This window comes from Macrotis lagotis, chromosome X (genome assembly GCF_037893015.1).
Source record: "Macrotis lagotis isolate mMagLag1 chromosome X, bilby.v1.9.chrom.fasta, whole genome shotgun sequence".
NCBI classification, from domain to species: Eukaryota; Metazoa; Chordata; class Mammalia; order Peramelemorphia; family Peramelidae; genus Macrotis; species Macrotis lagotis.
The window spans coordinates 81,668,844-81,692,588 of NC_133666.1; the positions used below are offsets into that span (position 1 = coordinate 81,668,844).

At 37.5% G+C, this 23,745-nt stretch overlaps 1 pseudogene; it reads left to right on the forward strand.

The window, feature by feature from the left end:
* Window positions 1-7,731: 7,731 nt before the first annotated feature.
* LOC141502818 (POU domain, class 5, transcription factor 1 pseudogene) lies at window positions 7,732-8,755 on the forward strand (annotated as a pseudogene).
* The last annotated feature ends 14,990 nt before the right edge of the window (window positions 8,756-23,745 follow it).

The following is a 23,745-nucleotide window of genomic DNA, read 5'->3' on the forward strand; positions in this document are numbered from 1 at the left end:
GCTGTGTGGCCTTGGGCAAGCCACGTAACCCCATTTGCCTTACAAAAACCTAAATAAATAAATTTTATTGAACTTAAATTTCCATTTCAAGAAAGCTTATGTAATAAATACCACACACTGTTTTCAAAACTACCCAGTTTTTCTCTGCTTCTTTCTAGGTTTTCTGTTATTCTCTGATGTGTACTTTTTAAATCTCCCGCCCCCATGCTGTAGAGAAGGGTATAATTAAACACAAATATATATACATACATACATACATATCTATAAACACACATATATACATATATATATATATATATACACACATACATATATTCATGTATATAAATGTAAGACCATACTGTTCATATTTCTATTTGTCAGTTCTTTCTCTGGAGCTAGATAGCATTCTCCTTCATAGGCCTAAATCTTTCCAAATTTTTCAAAATCAACCAGTCCATGTCTGCAAAGGCGAGTGCCATCTGTATGCAGATAAAGAGCCGTGGAGTTTGAACAAAGTTCAAGGACTATTCCCTTTAATTTAGAAAAAAAAACAGACGGGTGGCTAGGTGGCGCAGTGGATAAAGTACTGGCCCTGGAGTCAGGAGTACATGGGTTCAAATCCGGCCTCAGACACTTAATAATTAACTAGCTGTGTGGCCTTGGGAAAGCCACTTAACCCTGTTTGCCTTGCAAAAACCTAAAAAGAAAACCAGATATCTTATTATCTGATCTTGTTACCTCTTAGACTTCTTGTCTCTTCCTTGGGGATACGATTTCTCTCTCATCACACTCAATTTGGATCAAGAAACAACATGGAAACAAAGTAAAGACTGATTGCTTTCCATGGGGGGGGTAAGATGGGGGGGGATTGTAAAACTCAAATAATATCTTTAATAAAAATACAATTAAAAAATCAACCAGCCCATCATTTCTTATATCATAGTAGTATTTTTTTTTAATTTTACAATTTTCCTCCTAATTTCCCTTCCCTCCCCCACCCCCCCACAAAAGGCAATTTGCCAGTCTATACATTGTTTCCATGGTATACATTGATCAAAATCGAATGTGCTGAGAGAGAAATCATATCCTTAAGGAAAAAATAAAATATAAACGATAGCAAAATTATATAAAATAACTTTTTAAAAAAAAATTAAAGGTAATAGTCTTTGGTCTTTGTTCAAACTCCACACTTCTTTCTTTGGATACAGATGGTATTCTCCATTGCAGACACCCTAAAATTGTCCCTGGTTGTTGCACTGATGAAATGAGCCAGTCCATTAAGATTGATCATCAGCCCCACCTTGCTGTTAGGGTTTACAGTGTTCTTCTGGCACAGGAGTATTTCATCACAATCATTAAACTTGTTTAGCCATTTCCCAGTTTAAAGGCTTCTATTATTTTAGCCAATCTGATAGATATGAGACTATATCTAGAAGTTGTTTTCATTTGCATTTAAATTGATTCTCTAATCAATTATGGTTTAGAGCATTTTTCATATGATTATGGTTTTGAGTTCTTCATTGAAAAATTATTCACATCCCTTGACCATTTATTAATTGGAGTATGACTCATATTCTTATAAATTTTATACAATTCTTTTTATAGTTAAGAAATGAGACCTAAACAATATTGAATAAGATTGGTGACACATAGTGTGATTACCCTATTTTTCTTTTAATTAAATCTATTTAAGCTTTAATTTTGTCTGAAATTGTGGGGTATTTTTACAAAATAAATGGGGATTATTACATAATTAACTTGTATTCCAGTCCTTGATTTATTTATTTTAGATTTTTTTTTGCAAGGCCATGGGGTTAAGTGGTTTGCCCAAGGCCACACAGCTAGGTAATTATTAAGTGTCTGAGGTCACATTTGAACTCAGCTACTCCTGACTCCAAGGCGGGTGCTCTATCCACTGTGTCACCTAGCTGCCCCCTACAGTCCTTTATTTTAACTATGTGTATCTCATTTTTATTGTTTCCTGAAATCGACATATTGTTGAATTCAAATTTTTAACCCATTCTGCTATCCATTTCCATTTCATCCCATTCACCTTCAAAGTTACTTGTGGATTTCTCTCCATCCTATTTTTCCTCACTATCATTCTCACTCCAGTTCCCAAATCTCTTATCACTTTTCTAATTAACTTTTACCTGTTACTTGCCCTCCTATTCCTTAATCTACCCACCCCACTAAGTGTATCTTCCATATATCCTCTCCCTCCTAATTCTTTTTTTTAGGCTTTTGCAAGGCAATGGTGTTAAGTGGCTTGCCCAAGGCCACTCAGCTAGGTAATTATTAAGTGTCCTGGAGCACCTGAGTTCAAATCCAGCCTCAGACACTTAATAATTACCTAGCTGTGTGGCCTTGGGCAACCCTATTTGCCTTGCAAAACCTAAACAAAAATTATTTAGAGGGATTTGGAAAGAGTTCAGACAAGTCCTTGTATTTACGCTGCCATCTTGACTCTGCCTCCCTGTTTACTTTTTATATGAGAAAATTGTATCAGTACTCATGATTATCATAATTTGGATAGTCTGGGCTGAACTGAGTATGATGGGGGTGATTCTGACAAATAAAAATTTTGTAGATAATAAGATCCAAATGGTTACAGGACTTAGACATAAAAAACAATACTATAAGCAAATTAGAAGATCAAGGATTAGCTTACCTGCCAGATCTATGGAAAGGGGAGCAATTTATGACTAAGGAAGAGTTGGAGAACATCACCAAAAACCAATTAGATGATTTCCATTATATTAAATTAAAAAGCTTTTACACAGATAAAACCAATGTAAGCAAGATCAAAAGAAATGTATTAAATTGGGAAACAATCTTTACAACTAATGATTCTGACACAGGACTCATTTCTAAAATATACAGAGAACTGAGTCATATTTTTAAGACAAAAAGCCATTCCCCTATTGACAAATGGTCAAAGGATATGCAAAGGCAATTTACAGATGAGGAGATCAAGTAATCCATAGCCATATGAAAAAATGCTCTAAATCATTAATTGTTAGAGAAATGCAAATTAAAGCTTCTCTGAGGTACCATCTCACACCTCTCAGATTGGCCAATATGACCAGGAAGGATAATGATCATTGTTGGAAGGGTTGTGGGAAATCTGGGACACTATTACACTGTTGGTGGAGCTGTGAACTCATCCAGCCCTTCTGGAGAGCTATTTGGAACTATGCCCAAAGGGCAACAAAAATGTGCATACCCTTTGACCCAGCAATACCACTACTGGGTCTATACCCTGAAGAGATGATGAAAAACATTACTTGTACAAAAATATTTATAGCAGCCCTGTTTGTGGTGGCAAAGAATTGGGAATCAAGTAAATGTCCTTCAATTGGGGAATGGCTTATCAAACTGTGGTATATGTATGTCATGGAACACTATTATTCTATTAGAAACCAGGAGGGATGGGAATTCAGGGAAGCCTGGAGGGATTTGCATGAACTGAGGCTGAGTGAGATGAGCAGAACCAGAAAAACACTGTACACCCTAACAGCAACAGGGGGTGATGATCAACCTTGAAGGACTTGCTCATTCCATCAGTGCAACAATCGGGAGCAATTTTGGGCTGTCTGCAAAGGAGAGTGCCAGCTGTATCCAGATAAGGAGCTGTGGAGGTTGAACAAAGTTCAAGGACTATTCCCTTTAATTTAGAAAAAAATAGATATCTTATTGTCTGATCTTGTCAACTCTTAGACTTCTCTTCTTTTCTTTGAGGATATGATTTCTCTCTCATCACACCCAATTTGGATCAAGATACAACATGGAAACAAAGTAAAGACTGACAGAGTGCTTTCTGTGGGGGTGGGGGTGGGGGAGGGACGCAAGATGGGGGGAAATTGTAAAACTCAAATAATATCTTTAATAAAAATTAATTAAAAAACTTTGTAGATAGAGATTAGAAGGAGTAATTATGTCACACAAATGAGGCATGAAAGGAAGAATTGATATAGAAGGAAGTGGGGTGGGCAGTGCTAGAACCTTACTTTCATTGGGAATGGGTTAAAGAGAGAACAACATATATCTAGAAGAGTATAAAGTCTTCTAAATTTAGAAATTCGAGGTAGAGGGGATAGGATAAGGGAGGGATTTTTTGAATATTTATGTAGATTAAGAATTAGGAGAGGGTGGCTAGGTGGTGAAGTGGATAGAGCACTGGCCCTGGAGTCAGGAGGACCTGAGTTCAAATCAGACCTCAGACACTTAATAATCACCTAGCTGTGCAGCCTTGGGCAAGCCACTTAACCCCTTGCAAAAAAAAACCTAAAAGAGAGAGAGAGAGAGAGAGAGAGAGAGAGAGAGAGAGAGAGAGGAAAAAGTAGGAAGAGAAATAAGAGTGAGTGATGCAAGAAAGTTGTGAAAAAAGAATAAACAGTTTGGTAAAGGAAGCACAAAAAATATATATACTGAAGAAAATAACACCTTAGAAACCAGAATAGGTCAAAGGGTAAAAGAGGTACAAAAATCCAGTGAAGGGAAGAATGCCTTGAAAACTAAAATTGGGGGAGGGCAACTAGGTGGTTCAGTGGTTAGAGTACCAGCCCTGGAGTCAGGAGGACCTGAGTTCAAATTCGACCTCAGATAATGAATAATTACCTAGTTGTGTGATCTTGGGCAAATCACTTAATCCTATTGCCATTGCTTTAAATAAATAAATTTTTTAAAAAGGAGAGAGGTAGAGGAAAAATTAGGAAAAGAAATAAGAGTGATGCAAGAAAATTGTGAAAAAAGCATAAATAGTTTGGTAAAGGAAGCACAAATATATATATATATATATATATATATATATATATATATATATATACATATATATGAAAATAGCACCTTAGAAACCAGAATAGGTCAAAGGGTAAAAGAAGTACAAAAATCCAAATGAAGGGAAGAATGCTTTGAAAAGTAAAATGTCGGGGGCAGCTAGGTGGCACAATGGATAGAACACCAGCCCTGGAATGAGGAGGATCTAAGCTCAAATCTGGCCTCAGACACTTAATAATTACTGAGCTTTGTAGCCTTGGGCAAGTCACTTAACACCATTGCCTTGCAAAAAAAAAAAAAAAGTAAAATTGGCCAGATGGAAAAGGAGGTAAAAAAGCTCAGTGAAGAAAATAAGTCCTTAAAAGCTAGAATTGGGCAAGTGGAAAGTAATGACTTTATTTTTTTTAAGGGGACATTTAAATCTTTTTTTTGTTGTTGTTGAAGATTTTATTTATTTTGAGTTTTACAATTTTTCCCCTAATCTTACTTCCCTCCCCCCACCCCACCCCCACAGAAAGCAGTTTGTCATTGTTTCCTTGGTAAACATTGATCCAAATTGAGTGTGATGAGAGAGAAATGATATCCTTAAGGAAGAAACATAAAGTATAAGAGATAGCAAGATCAGACAATAAGATATCAGGGTTTGTTTGTTTTTTTATAAATTTAAGGTCATAGTCCTTGGTCTTTGTTCAAACTCCACAGTTGTTTCTCTGGATACAGATGGTATTCTCCATCACAGACAGCCCCAAATTGTCCCTGATTGTTGCACTGATAGAATGAGCAAGTCCATCAAGGTTGAGCATTGCCCCCATGTTGCTGTTAGGGTGTACAGTGTTTTTCTGGTTCTGCTCATCTCACTCAGCATCAGTTCATACAAATCCCTACAGGCTTCCCTGAATTCCCATCCCTCCTGGTTTCTAATAGAACAATAGTGTTCCATCCATATACCACAGTTTGTTAAGCCATTCCCCAATTGAAGGACATTTACTTGATTTCCAATTCTTTGCCACCATAAACAGGGCTGCTATGAATATTTTTGTACAAGTGATGTTTTTACCCTTTTTCATCATCTCTTTATGCTGGATCAAAGGGTATGCACATTTTTTTTTACAAATAATGTTTTTTATACATTAATAAAATATTCTTGTTTCAGAGTAAACAAAATATCCCCAAAAATATAGACTTGCTTGAGTGATAAAGGGGAGAGAAAAATATTAAAAATTAAAAAATAATAGTAATAATTGTAGGTATGGCCAGGTGGTACAATGGACGGAGCACCAGCCCTGGAGCCAGGAGCATCTGAACCCATATCCAGCCCCATACACCCAACAATCACCCAGCTGTGTGACATGCAAGCCACCCCAACCCCACTGCCCTGCAAAAACCAAAAAAAAAAAAAAAAAGACCCAAAATAAAATAAAATAGTAATAATAGTAGGGGTGGCTGGGTGGTGGACAGAGCATTGGCCCTTGAGCCAGGAGCACCCGGGTCCAAATCTGGCCTCAGACACCCAATGATCACCCTGCTATGCGGCCCCAGGCAGGCCACCCAGTCCCATTTGCCCTTCACTCCCCAAAAAATAATAATAATAAATGTGCTTCAGTCTTTCTTCTAACACCAACAACTCTGTCGTGGGTGGATCACATTCTTTATGATAAGTCCATCACAAAAGTTGCTTCCATATTTTTCCAGTTGCCATTGTTGATTGCAACTCCCTCCTCTCATATTTCTACTACCATGTACTATATTTTCTCTCTCCTTTCACTCTGACTCTGCTGTAGGGTCGCTAAGTGGCACAGCAGACAGATCCCTGGTCCTGGGACCAAGAGGCCCTGAGCCCCCCTACCACCCCTTAGGCCCAGCATCCACCTGGCCCTATGGTCCCAGACAGGCCTTCCAATCCCAGCCCCTTGCAAGAAGTAAAAAGGAAAATGTGTTATATCTGACCACTCTCCCCACATGGTCCATCCTCTCCTCCATCATTCACATCCCCCCCTTCCCCCTGCCCCGCTCCTTCTTACTCCAGATGCCTATACCCCATTGAGTATATATGCTGTTTCCTCGCCTAGTCATCTCTGATGAGAGTGAAGTTTCCCTCATTCCCCCTTGCCTTCCCCCTTCCATATCATTGCAATAGCTCATTGTAATAAAGAAAAATCTTATTATATGAAATATCTTGGCCTATTCCTCCTCTCTTTTTTCTTTCTCCCATTACATTTCCCTTTTTTTCTATTGACTCCATTTTTACACCATATTTTATCTTCAAATTCACCTTTCTCCTGTGCTTCAACTATAAAAGCTCCTTCTACCTGCTCTATTAACTAAGAAGGTTCATATGAGTATTATCAGTGTCATTTTTCTATGCAGGAATACATGCAGTTCATCATCATTAAGTCCCTCATATTTCCCCCTCTCCTCCAATCTCCATGCTTCACCTGAGTCCTGTATCTGAAGATCAAACCTTCTGTTCAGCTCTGGCCATTCCAACAGGAACATTTGAAATTCCTCTGGTTCATTGAAAATCCATCTTTTTCCCTGGAAGAGGACATTCAGTTTTGCTGGGTAGTTGATTCTCGGTTGCATTCTAAGCTCTTTTGCCTTCCAGTATATTATATTCCAAGCCCTACAAGTTTTTAATGTAATTGCTGCTAAGTCCTGTGTGATCCTGGCTGCAGCTCCACGATATTTGAATTGTCTCCTTCTGGCTGCTTGTAATATTTTCTCTTTGACTTGGGAGTTCTGGAACTTGGCTATAATATTCCTGGGGGTTGTTTTTTTTTTGGATCTCTTTCTCGGGGAAATTGGTGGATTCTCTCCATTTCTATTTTGCCCTCTGCTTCTAGGATATCAGGGCAATTTTCCTGTAGTAATTCTTTGAAAATGTTGTCAAGGTTCTTTTCCTGATCATGACTTTCAGGTATTCCAATGATTTTTAAATTATCTTTTCTAGGTCGGGGACCCCACTTCCACATGGCCGGACACCTGGCTCCTGAATATTTCTCACCACCCCCTGGTGGTGGCGGGGTGGGAGGGTCAGAGCCTACGTGGAATTGGCGGCTTCCAAGGCCCACCTGGAGGGACTGGAACCAGATGGGGCCCGACGGGTGGGGAATGGCCCGTGCCATTTGTACGATATGTGGGGAGGAGGTGTCTACTGTGAACCTCAGCCCAATGTGGGAGCAATGGTTCCACCTGCGCAGGAGATTGCTGCAGCCAACGGCTATGCAGGAGCTGGAGTTGAGAGCCCCTCCGAGGGCAGCTCCCCAGAGCCCCACACCACTGCTCAAGTCTCCAAGATTGAGCTGGCGGAGAGTGGAGACGAGCAGCCACAGGAGACCCTTCCCCAGAGGAACTGGAGCAGTTTGCCAAGGAGCTAAAGCAGAAGAGGATCATTCTGAGTTATACCCAGGCTGATGTGGGCATCCCCTTGGGGGCACTCTTTGGGAAGGTTTTTAGCCAGACCACCATCTGTCGCTTTGAAGCCCTACAACTTAGCTTCAAGAACAGGTGTGAGCTCTGACCTCTGCTACAAAAGGGGCTAGAAGCAGCTGAGGACAAGGACCACCTCCACATGTGCAAGGCTGAGACAGTCCTTCAACAAGCCAGAAAGAGGAAACGCACAAGCACTGAGAATGGAGTTCGGGGAAGCTTGGAAAACATGTTTCTGCAGTGCCCCAAACCCACACTTTAGCAGATTAGCAATATTGCTGAGCAGCTGGGCCTTGACAAAGATGTTATCCAGGTTTGGTTTTGTAACCAGCACCAGAAGGGCAAGTGAAGCAACGGCAATTCACCCCGAGAGGATTTTGAGGCAACTGGCTCCTTCCCTTTGGAACCTATTCCTTTTCCCCTACCTCCAGGCCCTCCTTTCAGTCATCCCACCTACAGGGCCCCTCATTTCACTACTCTTTATTCCCCAGCTCTTTTCACAGAGGGGGATGCATTTTCCCCTCTCCCTGTTACCCCTCTGGGCTCTAACATGCATTCAAGCTGAAGGGCTAGTCCATCCTTGGACAGAGAAGGTGAGAGAATAGAGATGAGGAACCCAACAAAGTATTATGAGGTCTGGAAGTTGGTCAATTAAGTTCTCTAAATCCTGGGAGTATTTAGGAACAGGGAAGAATGAGATCAATATTTCAGAGATTCATAAACAGATTTTTGAGGGGGAATGGGGGGGAGTTAGAAAATTTGTTTATTAGTTCCACATCTCTTTTATCTCCCAACTCTTAAATAAAACAATCTTAAGCAAGTCATATTGAATCAAAGCCCTTCAAATATTTAAAGACTTATTGGGTCCTCCCCTCTGACCCCCTCCAAATTAAACATTTGCTTCAACCATTCAATATAAAATAGTTAATATTTTATGTGGTATTTTAATGTTTGCAAAGAACTTTTCAATTTATCTTATTTGATCCTTACAACAATCTTGTAAGATGTTGCTGTCTAATATTGGAGAGGAAATTGAGATGAGAGAAGTTAAAATTGTTCACTTTGGGCCCTAAAAAGTCCTAAGTAGATTTTAACTCTGGTCATTCTGACTCCTGAGTCTTAACATTATATATTGTTGTCTTGTCATATAACATGAAATACTTTGTCCTCTTTGTCCTTATAGAATGGAATACCACAAACTGAACATTACATACTTGATTTGGTGTGATTAGGAGAAAGCAATTAGTTGGTATATGGATAGAAGGATGGGCCTGGAACCAGGAAGACCCGAGTTCAAATTTGACCCCAGATCATTATCAGTTGTATGACTGGGAAAGTCACTTAACCAACCCTGTTCACCTCAATTTTCTTGACTGTAAAATGAACTGGAGAAGGAAATGGCAAAAAAAAGGAAATACCAATCTTTGCCAAGAAAATCCCAAATGGAGTCAGATTGGACATGATTGAGCAGCAACAAGGACAAAGAACATCAAAGACTTTACCACCCCTCTTAAAATTCTATACTTATTGATGTAGCATAAGGTCTGAATTCAAGAAAATCCCAGTTTAAATCTCATCTCTGACTTCATAGCTGTGAGACCTTGGACAAGTCAATTTAACTTTGCCTGTTTCTTCATCTATAAAATGGGGATAACAACAGTATCTAACCTCCCAGGGTTGCTATGAGTTTCAAATGAGATCATTTTTGTAAAATGCTTTGACATAGTGCCTGGTACTGTTAATGTTAGCTACTACTTGTAGCTTTTTTTTCTGCTGCTTTCATATAATTGGTTTGTATTGAATTTGTGGGTTGATAAAATGCCTACATTTCCCTATGAATTATCTATCCTTCATCACCAACAGTTATCAAGTTATATCCCTATGTATTTGCTGCACTTCTGCAGTAGGATTATTGGACCATGGATCTAACTTGGAAGTTACTTTTAGGCACTTTTTGCCTCAACCTACCCAAGAGATCTGACACATTTTAATATGTCATTCCTTTTGTGCTCCTTTTTAACTATAGGGTCAAATACAAATTACTCTAGATTTGAAAATCCATTTTAGCCTTAAAACTCCCTACTATGATACAGTCAGATTCACCTTGTTCTCTCATAGAACATGCCATCTTGTATTTCTAAGCATTTCCATATATTTTTTACACACTTCTCCCCCTTAGTTTCAAAGCTTAGTAGAAATTTTCTTAATACAAGAACTTTCCAGCATTCCTACTAAGTACTTTAGGAAGGAACCAATCATAAAAGTGTACTGACTGTAGTCTAGATATTGTTAAATGCTTTACAAGCATTTTTGAATGTATGTGAAATGGAAGGCCAAGTAGAAAAAAATGCAAAATAAATTTTAACTCTGACCTAGGACAATGAAAAAAATCACCATACTGACTGAACATCAGTCCCAGTTGTGCTTATAAGCCTCAACAAGGAGGGCGGGGGGAAGACAGATAGAACTGGAAGGAGATGCACAGTAGGTTTTGTGATGACATCAATTCCTATTTTGTGTAGTCAACTACACACAAAAAAACTTGTATTATCTGTACAAGAATTAAGGACATCAGTGAGAGAAAATTAAGAATAAATCTCTTGAGCAAGCAATGTTCTTGACAATTAACTAATGGAATATAGGAACACTATTCTTTTTTTGATTAAAAATAAAATTCGATACAATATAGGATAGCGCTTCATTAAAAGACCTTTTCCAGAATTGTCTGAAAGATTACAATCCCTAATCCTAAATAAAAAGCTATGGTCCCTAAAGGTGCAATTATTATGGAGACCTAACCAAAGGTCCCAATTTGAAAAGGAATTTCCGAGTGTACAGTTCCTCTAGAATCAGATTGGTATTGGTAGATGGATGACATTGTTCTCAAAACGTTGTTCTGAGTCTAGTGAAAGATTAATAATTCAAATCTTTGATTTTGCTATCCACACATAGTGGCTACATCAAATGTGTTTTTCAACTTAGTGCTCATTTATGGACTATTGCAATACAAGAGATGACCTTTTTAAAAAAAATTTTAAGGCAATGGGGTTAAGTGACTTGCCCAGGGTCACACAGCTAGGTAAGTGTCTGAATTCAGATTTGAACTCAAATCTTCCAGACTTGGGCTGCTGGGCCACAATGACCTTTTTAAATATAATTTTAGGGCAATGAAATACAATGGATTGTAGAATTAAAAATGAATAAAAAGCAATGAGGTACAGGATTGGGTGAGTAGAAGCAAAGAATGGGATTAATTTCAAAGTTATTGTTGAATTGCAAAAGGAGAAAATAGCTTCCAGCAACTGATGGAATTAGAAGATGGGCTGTTTATTAAGGGCAAAGGATAACAGTTGAAACCAGTGCTGCTCTGCTAACAGAAATTGAATGCCACTAGCTTGTGAATGTGGTAAGGGAGAACGTGGGAAGAATTATAGGCAGTGTTGGAGAGAATTTCCAGTTTTATGGAATTGCAGTTAATTGAATTTTTTAAAAAATCGTATTTTTTGTGTTTGCATTTAGTCTCCCCTCCTAGAATTTAAGTAGGGATTATTTTATATAGTGTAACCTTCAAGTAGAAGCTGGAGGACCATATTTGTCATGACTATGTTTATAGTGGGAGATTCTTTTCAGATGTGGGTTGAACTAATTCAATGGCTCCTGAACTACCTTAATCTTCCGGGTCTGAAATTCTGTGATGAGACTGTTACTCTTACTCTTATCCAGTTACTCTTATTCTCTCAACTGCCTTGAAAAATGTGTACTTAGTGCCTCCACTTCATCACCACTCTTTCCTTTGCAATGTATCTTCTATTCCCCACCCCACTTCTGCAACTACTCTTTTTTTCCTTTATGGCTTTTTAAAAAATTAAATTTTTTTAAATTTTTGCAAGGCAAATGGGGTTGGGTTGCTTGCCCAAGGCCACACAGCTAGGTAATTATTAAGTGTATAAGTCCAGATTTGAACTCAGCTACTCCTGACTCCAGGGCCTGTGCTCTATCTACTGTGCCACCTAGCCACTCCTAAGTTTTTTTTTAAAGAACGATTTTTATTTATTTTGGGTTTTACAATTTCCCCCTGTTCTTACTTCCCTCCCCCCACCCCCACAGAAAGCATTGTTAGTCTTTGCATTGTTTCCATGGTATACATTGATCTAAGTTGAATCTGATGAAAGAGAAGTCATATCCTTAAGGAAAAGAAATAAAGTATAAGAGATAACAAAAAAATCATCTTTCCTAAATCTGTTTTCCATATCAGTTGTTTTTCCAATGAGATGTTTAAGTAATGACTTTATGAGACATCAAGAAACAATCAAAACCAAAAGAATGAAAAAAAGAAAATGTGAAATATCTCATTGAAAAAACCACTGACCTGGAAAATAGAACCGGGAGAGATAATTGAAGAATTATTATACTAATCCAAAAGAGAGCCCTAGAAACAAAATAAAGACTGACAGATTGCTTTCTGTGGGGGAGGGGAGGGAAGTAAGATTGAGAGAAAAACTATAAACTCAAAACTCAAATAAAATCTTTAATAAAAAAAAAAGAGAGAGCCCTAGAAGGAAAACTGCCCTGATATTCTGGAACCAGAGAATAAAATAGAAATTGAAAAAATTCACCAATTGTCTACTGAAAGAGATCCCAAAATGAAAACTCCCAGGAATAGTATAGCCAAATTCCAGACCTCCCAGATTAAGGAGAACCAAAAGAAACCAAAAGAAACAATTCAAATAGTGTGGAGTCATAGTCAGGATAACCCAGTATTTAGCAACATACGCATTTTTAAAAATCTTAATAGTATTTTATTTTTTCTAATTACATGTAAAGATAGATTTCAACATTCATTTTTTTTTGTAAAATTTTGAGTTCCAAATTTTTCTCTCTCTCTCTCCCTTCCCTTACCCCTCCCCAAGAAAGTAAGCAATTTGATAAAGGAATCATATCTGGCCACTGAATCCAGATGACTACAGAAGAGAAAATGAGGCTGATAACTTAGCATTCCATCCCTTCACTCAAATCAAGCTAATATGCTTGTCATGGCATCACCTCCCCCGATGCCATGGTCTTCTTCAAGAATGAAGGACGGGGTGGCTAGGTGGCGCAATGAATAGAGCACCAACCTTGGAGTCAGGAGTACCTGGGTTCAAATCCCACCTCAAACACTTAATTACCTAGCCATGTGGCCTTGGGCAAGTCACTTAACCCCATTGCCTTGAAAAAAAATCTAAAAAAAAATAATGAAGGACAAACATCAATGAATACATGTACAATTATGTTAAACAAATCTCCATTTTAGTCATATTGTAAAAGAAGTATCAGAACAAAAGGGGAAAGAAAACAAGAAACAAATTTATAAAATTAATGTATTTTTCCAATTTTATATATAATTTTCAACATTCACCATATGACACTAGCAAGTGTCTGATACAGATTATACGTGCTCAATCATGTTACACATATTTCCTTCAATATTAGTCATGCTGTGAAGGAAGATTCAGAACAAAATGAAAAAGCCATGAGAAAGAAGAAACAAAAACCAAATTTAAACCTGCATTCAGACTCTGTAGTTCTTTCTCTGGATGTGTGACATTTTCCATCACAAGTCTTTTAGAACTGTCTTTGGGTCACTGTATTGCTGAGAAGAACTAAGTCTATCATAATCATCACACAATGTTGCTGTTATTGTGTACAATGTTCTGGTTCTGCTCAGTTCACTTAGCATCAGTTCATGTAAGTCTTTCCAGATTTTTCTGAAATCTGTCTGTTCATCATTTTTTTTTTGCAAGGAAAATGGGGTTAAGTGGCTTGCCCAAGGCCACACAGCTAGGTGCTTTATCCACTATGCCACCTAGCCGCCCCTGCTCATCATTTCTTATAGAACAATAATATCATTATTATACATTATATATACATTAATATACCACAACTTGTTCAACCATTCCCTAATAGATGCACAACCCCTAAATTTCCAATTCTTTGCCACCACAAAAACTGCTGCTTTAAACATTCTTATACATGTAGGTCTTTGTCCCTTGTTTATAATCTCTTTGAGATTCAAACCTATTAGTGGCATTGCTGGATCAAAGGGCATGCACAGTTTTATATCCCTTTGGGCACAGTTCCAGAATAGTCCCCAGAATGATTGGATCAGTTCACAACTCCACCAGCATCCCTCCAACTTTTCCCACATCCCTCCAACATATATTTTTTTTTTGTCATATTATCCAATTTGATAGGTGAGGGGGGTACCTTAGAGTTATTTTAATTTGTATTTCTCTAATCAATAGTGATTATATATATATATATATATATAAATTTTATTATTTTATATTCCCAAAGGGATATAAAATCATGTATACCCTTTGATCTAGCAATATTACTACCAGGTCTGTATCTCAAAGAGATAAAAAAAAGGAAAAGAACCTATGCAAACAAACATATTTATAGCAGCTCTTTTAGTGTTGGCAAAGAACTGGAAACTGAGGGGATATCCCTCAATTGAGGAATGTAAACAAGTTGTTGCATATGATTATGATGGAATACTATTATGCTGTAAGAAATAATGAGCAGGATGCTCTTAGAAAAATAGGGAAAAACATGAATTGATGCAAAATGAAACAAGCAGAACCAGGAGAACAGGGAGGAAAATTAATTGTTTTTACTTGTAAGTGGGAAAAAATAAAATACAAAAGATTTTTTAAAAAATAATGTAACTAGGGTTGGCTAGGTGGCACAGCCCTGGAGTCAGGAGTACCTGAGTCCAAATCCGGCCTCTGACACTTAATAATTACCTAGATGTGTCACCTTGGGCAAGTCACTTAGCCCCATTTGCCTTGCAAAATCCTAAAAAAAAAATTTAACTTTATTGAATACCTTATAATTGGTCTTTAATGTCTATCTTATATTTCTTTTGGATCTTATATGTTCCATTTTCCATTAAGTTCTACTCTTTTCATCACAAATACTTGAAAGTCTTTCAATTTGTTAAATGTTCATTTTTTAAATTCAGGATTATACTTGACTTTGCTAGGTAAATTACCCTTGGTCATAATGCCAACTCTTTTGCTCTACAAAATGTTTCAATGTAGAAACTGCAAGGTATTGTATAATCCTGATTGTAGCTTCATAATATTTAAATTATTTTCTTGTTGCTTGCAATATTTTCTCCTTAACCAGGGAACTTTGAAACTTGGTTATAATATTCGAGGAGATTTTCCTCCTTAGATGCATTGTTGGGACACTAATGCATTGTTGGTGGAGCTATGGAGTGAACCTTGGAATGATGCCCAAAGGGCAATAAAAATGTGCATTCCCTTTGATCCAACAATACCACTAATGGGTCTATACCCTGAAGAGATCATGAAAAAGGGTAAAAACATCACTTGAATAAAAAATATTCATAGCAGCCCTGTGTGTAGTGGCAAAAAATTGGAAATCAAGTAAATGTCCTTCATTTGAGGAATGGCTTAAGAAACTGTGATATATATATATATATATATATATATATATATATATATATATATATATATATATAAATATATATATATGTGTGTGTGTGTGTGTGTGTGTCATAGAACACTATTGTTCTATTAGAAACCAGGAGGGATGGGAATTCAGGGAAGCCTGGAGGGATTTGCATGAACTGATGCTGAGCGAAATCAGAACCAGAAGAACATTGTCCATACTAACAGCAATGTGGGGGTGATGATCAACCTTGATGGACTTGCTCATTTCATCAGTGCAATGATCAGGGACAATTTTAGGGTATCTACAATGGAGAATATCATCTGTATCCAGAGAAAGAACTATGGAGTTTAAACAAAGATCAAAGATTATTATCTTCAATTTTTTTTCAAAAAATTGTCTTATGTATTACATCATTTTGTATCTCTAATATTTTCTTTCTTCCTTAAGGATAAGTTTCTTCTCTCAACACATTCAATTTTGATCTATGCATACCATGAAAACAAATGTAAAAACTTTCAGTTTAACTTCTATAGAGGGAGGTGGGAATTGTAAATTCTAAACCTTGCAAAAATGATTGATAGAAACTATTATTGTATATAATTTGAAAACAAATAAAATATTTACAATAAAAAATTTTTCCTCCTTAAATCTCTTTCAGGTGGTGATTGGTGGATTTTTTTTCTATTTCTGTTTCACTTTATTGTTCTAAAAATTCAGAAAAGCAGTACTGGGGTATAATTTTCCTTAATAATTTTCATGTAATATTGTATTACAGTTCTTTTTTTGATCATAACTTTCAGGTAGTCCAACTTTTCTTATATTGTCTCTTCTAGATATGTTCTCCAGATCAGTTGCTTTTCTGATAAGATTTTTCACATTCCCTTCTATTGGGACCATTGAACGTTTCTCATTAGAAAAAAGGAGTAGCTCTTTTAGCTCCACTATCTTCCTCTAATTATGAACCCCAATCTTCTCTATCACCATAGTAGCTATCTATGGTTGTGTTCTTTCTCCTTTGCTTACCCACTTTTGCTTTATTTTTTTCTTTAACAGCTTATTATTATAATCAAATTCTGTGGGGAATGATGCCCCAGATCTCAGATCCTTTTTACTTTTATTTTCTTAGCTCTATCCCAAGGCTCAACCTTGGACACTGCTCTCTATTCCCAAGCCACAGTCAGGGCCCCAGTTTCATTGTCTTGCAAATGTTCCTGATTCCCTGGGATGTCTGCAAACTTTCACTGTCCTCTTCATCCTGTATTCAAAACCAGGGACTATACTCTATTGCAAATGCTCACAGCCAGAAGGGTATCTTGTCTGGTTAGCCGGTTATGCTTGGCAACTCTCAACAGAAGATCCTTCTCCTAGTAAGCTGTCCAATCCTCACACTGTCCTAGTGGTGAAAGTTCTTTCCTCTGGATGAAGCTGCCTCCCAACTAGCTGCTCCCAGGACTTTTTTTTTTAGGATTTTGCAAGGCAAATGGGGTTAAGTGGCTTGTCCAAAGCCACACAGCTAGGTAATTATGAAGTGTCTGAGGCCGGATTTGAACTCAGGTACTCCTGACTCCAGGGGCGGTGCTCTATCCACTGTGCCACACTTGGACTTGTTGTTTGTTGATTCCACTTGTAAGCCTGGAGGAGTTTGCACTTCATTGAAGCCAAATCTCCACCCCTAGAGGTCAAATCTTTCCTGGAGTCTTCTCAGGTTGTCTTAAAAGAACAACTATTTTACCCTGACTTTTGTTTATTCCTGCTGCTCTACAATTACTTTGAGGCAGTGTTCCATTCTTTTTTTTGCAAAAGAAATTTGGAGAGCCCAATTTCTTTGCTATCTTGCCAGAATCAGAATGGGTAGACTTACTTCAGGTTACATATAATACTGTGGGCAATAATCCCTTCGAAAAAAATGGGAGTAATTGTCAGTCAATAAAAAGATGAGAAAAGCAGTACTGGGGTATAATCTCAAAATTGGGAGAATGATATCTGTTCGAATACAAGGTAAACAATTCAGCACGACAACAATACAAATCTATGCTCCAATCATTGATGCTGAAGAGGACTGAGTTAATCAGTTCTATGAAGACCATCAACATCTTTTAGAAACAGCACCAAAGATGTCATTCATTGTAGGGAATTGTAGTGCTAAAATAGGAATCAAAAGACAATCGAAATAACAATTTCAGGTATACAAATGAATACAAAATGAAGCAGGACAGAGACTAGTAGAGATTTACTGATATAATTCAAGGGTGATAGCAAACACTCTTTTTCTTTTTTTAATTGATATTTTATTTTTTCCAGTTACATGTTATGAAAGTTTTTTTTAAACATTTTCACATTTTGTTTTCCAATTATATACAGTAGTGATATGTACCCATCATTTTTTTAAAGACTCTGAATTCTACAATTTTTCCCCCTTCTCCCTTCCCTCCCCCTGCCACAGAAGGCTGTCTGACAGTCTCTATGTTGTTTCCATGCCATACATTGATATAAATTGAATGTTATAAGAGTAAACATAACCACCCCCCCAAGAAGATGGGAAACCTCAAGAATAGAAAGAGAGAGAGAAAAAAAATGTACTTCAGTCTGTGTTCAGATTTCAATGGCTCTGTCTCTGGGGTGAATAGCTTTCTTTATCATAAATCCACCAGAGAAGTTGCGTCAATATGTTTCCCTCAGTTGCTATTACTAGCTGTACCTCCACTCTATTTCTCCCCACTCTCATTTATCCGATTCTCTCTCTCCTTTCATCCTGGCCCTGTCCAAAAGTGTTTTGCATCTGAGTACCCTATCCTTGATCTTCCCTCTCTTCTATCACCTATTCCCCCCTTCCCTCCCCCCCATTCCCCCTCATCCCGTCCCTTTCCTCCATCCTTCTCCAGGGCAAGACAGATTTCCTCACCCTATTAAGTGTGCATGTCATTTCCTCTCTGAGCCATTTCTGATGAGAATGAAGGCTCACTCATTCCCCCTTGCCCCCCCCCCGCCGCTCCATTGAAAAAGCTTTTTTCTTGGCTCTTATATGAAATCTCTCAGCTTCTTCTTCATCTCCTTTTCCTTCCTCCCAGTACTTTTCCCCCATCACTCCATCCCTTTACCACACCATACCATTATATTCTGCTCCTTCCTACGTCCTGTCTATATATGCTCCTTCTAACAGCTCTTATAAATGAGAAAGTTCTTATGAGTTATCAGTATCTTCTTCCTGTGCAGGAATACAAACAGTTCAACATCATCAAGTTCCTCATAGTTAGTCCCTCTCTTCCACTCTCTCTATGGTTCACCAGCATCCTGTACCTGAAGATCAAACTTTTTGTTCAGCTCTGGTTGTCTCTATAGGAAAGTTAGAAAGTCCCCTGTTTCATTGAAAGTTCATCTTTTCCCCTGACAGAGGATGTTCAGTTTTGCTGGGTAGTCAATCTTGGTTGTAAACCAAGATCTTTTGCCTTCCAGAATATCATATTCCAATTCCTATGCACCTTTAATATAGATGCTGTCAGATCCTGAGTAATCCTGACTATGGAGCCTCTGTAGTTGAATTGTCTGTTTCTGGCAGCTTTTAGAATTTTCTCTTTGATTTGGGAGTTTTAGAATTTGGCTATAATATTCCTAGAAGTTTTTCTTTTGGGATCTCTTTCAGGGGATGACCGATGAATTCTCTCAATTTCTGTTTTACCCTCAGCTTCTAGGATCTCAGGGCAATTTTGCTGTATTATTATTATTTTTTTTTTTTTAGGATTTTGTAAGTCAAATGGAATTAAGTGCCTTGCCCAAGGCCACACAGCTAGGTAATTATTAAGTGTCTGAGGCTGGATTTGAACTCAGGTACTCCTGACTCCAGGGCCAGTGCTCTATCCACTGCGCCACCTGGCCACTGCTCCCCATCACCCTGTATTATTTCTTGAAGAATGAAGTCTAGGCTCTTCTCCTGGTCGTGGCTTTTAGATAGTCCAATAATTTTTAAATTATTTCTTTTGGATCTGTTTTCAAGGTTGGTTGTTTTTCCAATGAGTTATTTCACATTTTCTTCTAATTTTTGACTTTTTTGGAAGAGTTTTATTTCTTCCTTCTTTCTTGAAAAGTCATCAGCTTCCTTTAGTTCCATTTTGCATTTGAAGGAGTTATTTTCTTCAGAGAGCTTTTTTATCTCCTTTTCCAGCTGGCCAATTCTGCTTTTTAAGGCATTCTTCTTCTCATTTGCCTTTTGTTTTGCTTTTTCCATTAGGCCTAAACTGGTTTTTAACATATTATTTTCTTTAGTATTTTTTTGTATATCTCTCACCAAGCTTTTGATTTGGTTTTTATGATTTTTCTCATTTCCCCTCCCAATTTTTCTTCCACCTCCCTTAATTGTTTTTCAAAGTCTTTTTTGAGCTCATCCATAGTCTGAGCCCATTTTCTATTTGTCTTGGAAGTTTTGGATATGGAAGCTTCGATTTTGTCATCATTTAAGTATGTGTTTTTGATCTTCCACGGGACTAAAGTAATTTTCTATGATCAGATCCTTCTTTTTTCTATTGTTTACTCATTTCCTCTGCCCAAGACTAATTTACAGCACTTCCAAGGCTTTGAGGTTGTTTTTTTTTGGGGGGGGGGACAACCCACTGGGACCTTTATTACTCTAAGGTCTTATGCTCTCTAGCCTGTGCTTTCCTATGTAGATGATCCAGTACTTCCCTCTGCCCTAGGTCTATAAGGTGGGATCTAGCTATCTTAGTATGGAAGCCCAAACTGCAACCTGGGTCTGAGTGTAGGCAAACAGCAGAGTCCTACCCCAGGCAGAGCAGAAAAATCAGGCTTCTTTCTCCTGATTCTCGCTACAGATTCTGCAGCCTGTGTTCCTCATTCCACACTCATTCTGGTGGATCAGAGTTCTCTCCCCGCCCCTTCAGGCTGTTACAGGTGATATCTGGACTGGGCTGGGCTGGGCTTCTCCGGGGCGTTTTTCCCAACCCTCAGTCCTGGTGAAACAGACCTTTCCCACCAAACTTCTAAGTTATCTTGGATTGGGAAAATGCATCACTCAGTCTTTCTGTGGGTTCTGCCCCTCTAAATTTTGGCTAGAGCCATCCTTTGTTTTTGGGGGGTTTGGGGGATCAGAGTTCTCGGGAGATGCTACCTTCTCTATGGTTCACCAGTGTCCTGTACCTGAAGATCAAACTTTTTGTTCAGCTCTGGTTGTCTCTATAGGAAAGTTAGAAAGTCCCCTGTTTCATTGAAAGTTCAACATTCATCCACATGCATATGCATATTTCTAAGTTACATAATTTCCTTCCACCCTCCCTTCCCAGCCCCTTCACCTCAGCTGTTAGGCAGGTGAATATTGTACATACACATTTGTGTTACACATATTTACAGATTAGTCATCTTCAGTATGAGGAATTAGGACTAAGGGAAAAGAAACAAAACCATGAGATAGGAAAGAAATGCATAAGACAATTTTTTTTTAAGTGAAAGCAGTGTTCATTCAGATTCCCTAGGTTTTTTGTTGTTTTTCTTCCTCTAAATGGTGATAGCATTGTCCATAGCTGGTCTCCTAGAGTTGTCCTAGCTCTCTGAACTGCTGAGAGGAGTTGCATTCATCAAGGCTGATCTTCTCACAGTGTTGGTGCTAATTTGTACAATGTTCTCTTGGTTCTGTTCCCTTCACTCAGCATCAGTTTCTGTAATTCGTTCCCTGCTTCTCTAGAGTCTGACCATTTATGGTTTCTTATAGAACAATAGTACTCCATAATGTTCATATACTATTATTTATCCAGTAATTTCCCAACTGATGGGCATCTCCTCAATTTCCAATTCTTTGCCACTATAAAAAGAGTTACTATGAATATTGTGGAACATGTGAGACTTTTCCCATTTTTTATGATTTCTTCTGGATATAGGCCTAGTATATATAGTGCTGGGTCAAAGAGTATGATCAGTTTTATTGCTTTCTGAGCATAGTTCCATATTGCTTTCCAGAATGACTGAATCAGTTCACAACTCCAACAGTGAATTAGTGTCCTCCCACAATCTCTCCAACATTGATGGTTTTCCCTTTTTGTCATCTTAGCCAATTTGATAAGTATGAGGTGGAACCTTATAGTTGTTTTAATTTGCATTTCTCTCTCTGATCAGTAATGATTTGGAGCATTTTTTCATATGATTATATACATAGCTTTAAATTCTTCATTTGAAAACTGTCTGTTCCTATTCTTTGACCATTTACCAATTGGGGAATGACTTGTAACCTTATAAATCTGATGAAATTCTCTATATATTTTAGAAGTGAGACTTTTATCAGAACCCCTAGCTGTGAAAATTGTTTCCCAGCTTTCAGTTTTTCTTCTAATTTTGGCAGCACTGGTTTTATTAGTGCAAAAGCTTTTTAATTTAATATGGTCAAAATCATCCATTTTGCAATTTATAATGTACTCTATTTCTTGCTTGGTCATATATTTTTCCTCTTTCTATAAATCTGACAGATAAGAGTATTTCTTGGTCTGTAAATTGGTCTATGGCGTCACACTTTATGTGTAAATCCTGTGTCCATTTTGATTTTATTTTGGTATAGGATGTGAGATGTGAGTCTATGCCTAGTTTTTGTCAGGCTATTTTCCAGTTTTCCCAACAGTTTTTGTCAAATAGTGAGTTCTTATCCCAGAAGCTAATGTCTTTGGGTTTGTCAAACAGTAGATTACTGTAGTCATTTACTATGCAAACATTCTTTTTTTGACAAAGGTGACTCTACACACAGACATTACCAAATGGTCAGTATCAAAATCAGATTGGTTTTATATTTTGCAACCAAAAGATGGAGAAGCTCTACACAGACAGTTAAAACAAGATTTGAAACTGATTATGACTCAGATCATGAGCCATAATATTGCAAAATTGAGACTTAAATTGAAAAAAAAATAAGAAAAACCATCAGACCATATAATATGACCTAAATAACATCCCTTAGTTTTAAGGAATTAGATCTGGTTGTTGAGATGCCCCAAGAACTATGAACAGAAGTTTGCAAAATTGTATGGAAGTCAGCAACAACAATAACAAAATATCCCCTTCCCTCCATCTAAAAAGATGAGCAAAAAGTAAAGTAGCTGTCTGATGAGGCTTTATAAGGTACTGAGGAAAGAAGGAAAGTAAAAGGGAAAAGAGAAAGGAAAAGATATATCTAACTGAACTCAGAATTCCAGAGAATAGTAAGGAGAGATAAGAAATGAGCAATGCAAAGAAAGAAAAGAAAGCCATAGAATGGTAAAAACAATATATCTTTTCAAGAAAATTAGAGCCATCAAAAGAACATTTCATACAAAAATGGGCATGATAAATGACAAAAATGGTAGGAACTTAAGAGAAGCAGAAGAAATTAAGAAGACATGGCAAGAATATACAGAAGACCTATACAAGAAAGATCTTCACATCACTGATAATCAAGATGGTAATGGTTACTGATCTAGAGTCAGACATCCTGGAGAATGACCTAAGGATTACTTACAACAAGGCTAATGGAGGTGATGGAATTCCAGCTGAGCTATTCAAAATCCTAAAAGATGATACTGTCAAAATACTGCACTCGATATATGTATGTTATGGAATACTATTGTTCTATTAGAAATCAGGAGGGACAGCAATAAAAGAAGAAAAAGAAATCGAAGGAATTAGAATTGGGAAGGAGGAGACAAAACTCTCACTCTTTGCAGATGACATGATGGTATACCTAGAGAATCCCAAAAAGTCATCTAAAAAACTACTAGAAATAATTAGCAACTTTAGCAAAGTAGCAGAATATAAAATAAACCCTTATAAATCCTCAACAGTTCTATATATGACTAGCAAGATGCAGCAGAAAGAGCTAGAAAGAGAAATCCCATTCAAAGTAACCTCAGACAAAATAAAATACCTGGGAGTCTAGCTGCCAAGGCAGACTCAAAAACTTTTTGAAAACAATTACAAAACTCTTCTCACACAAATTAAATCAGATTTAAATAACTGGGCAAACATCAACAGCTCATGGATAGGTCAAGCTAATATAATAAAAATGACAATTCTATCAAAACTAAACTACTTGTTTAGCGCCCTACCAATCAAAATTCCAAAAAAGTA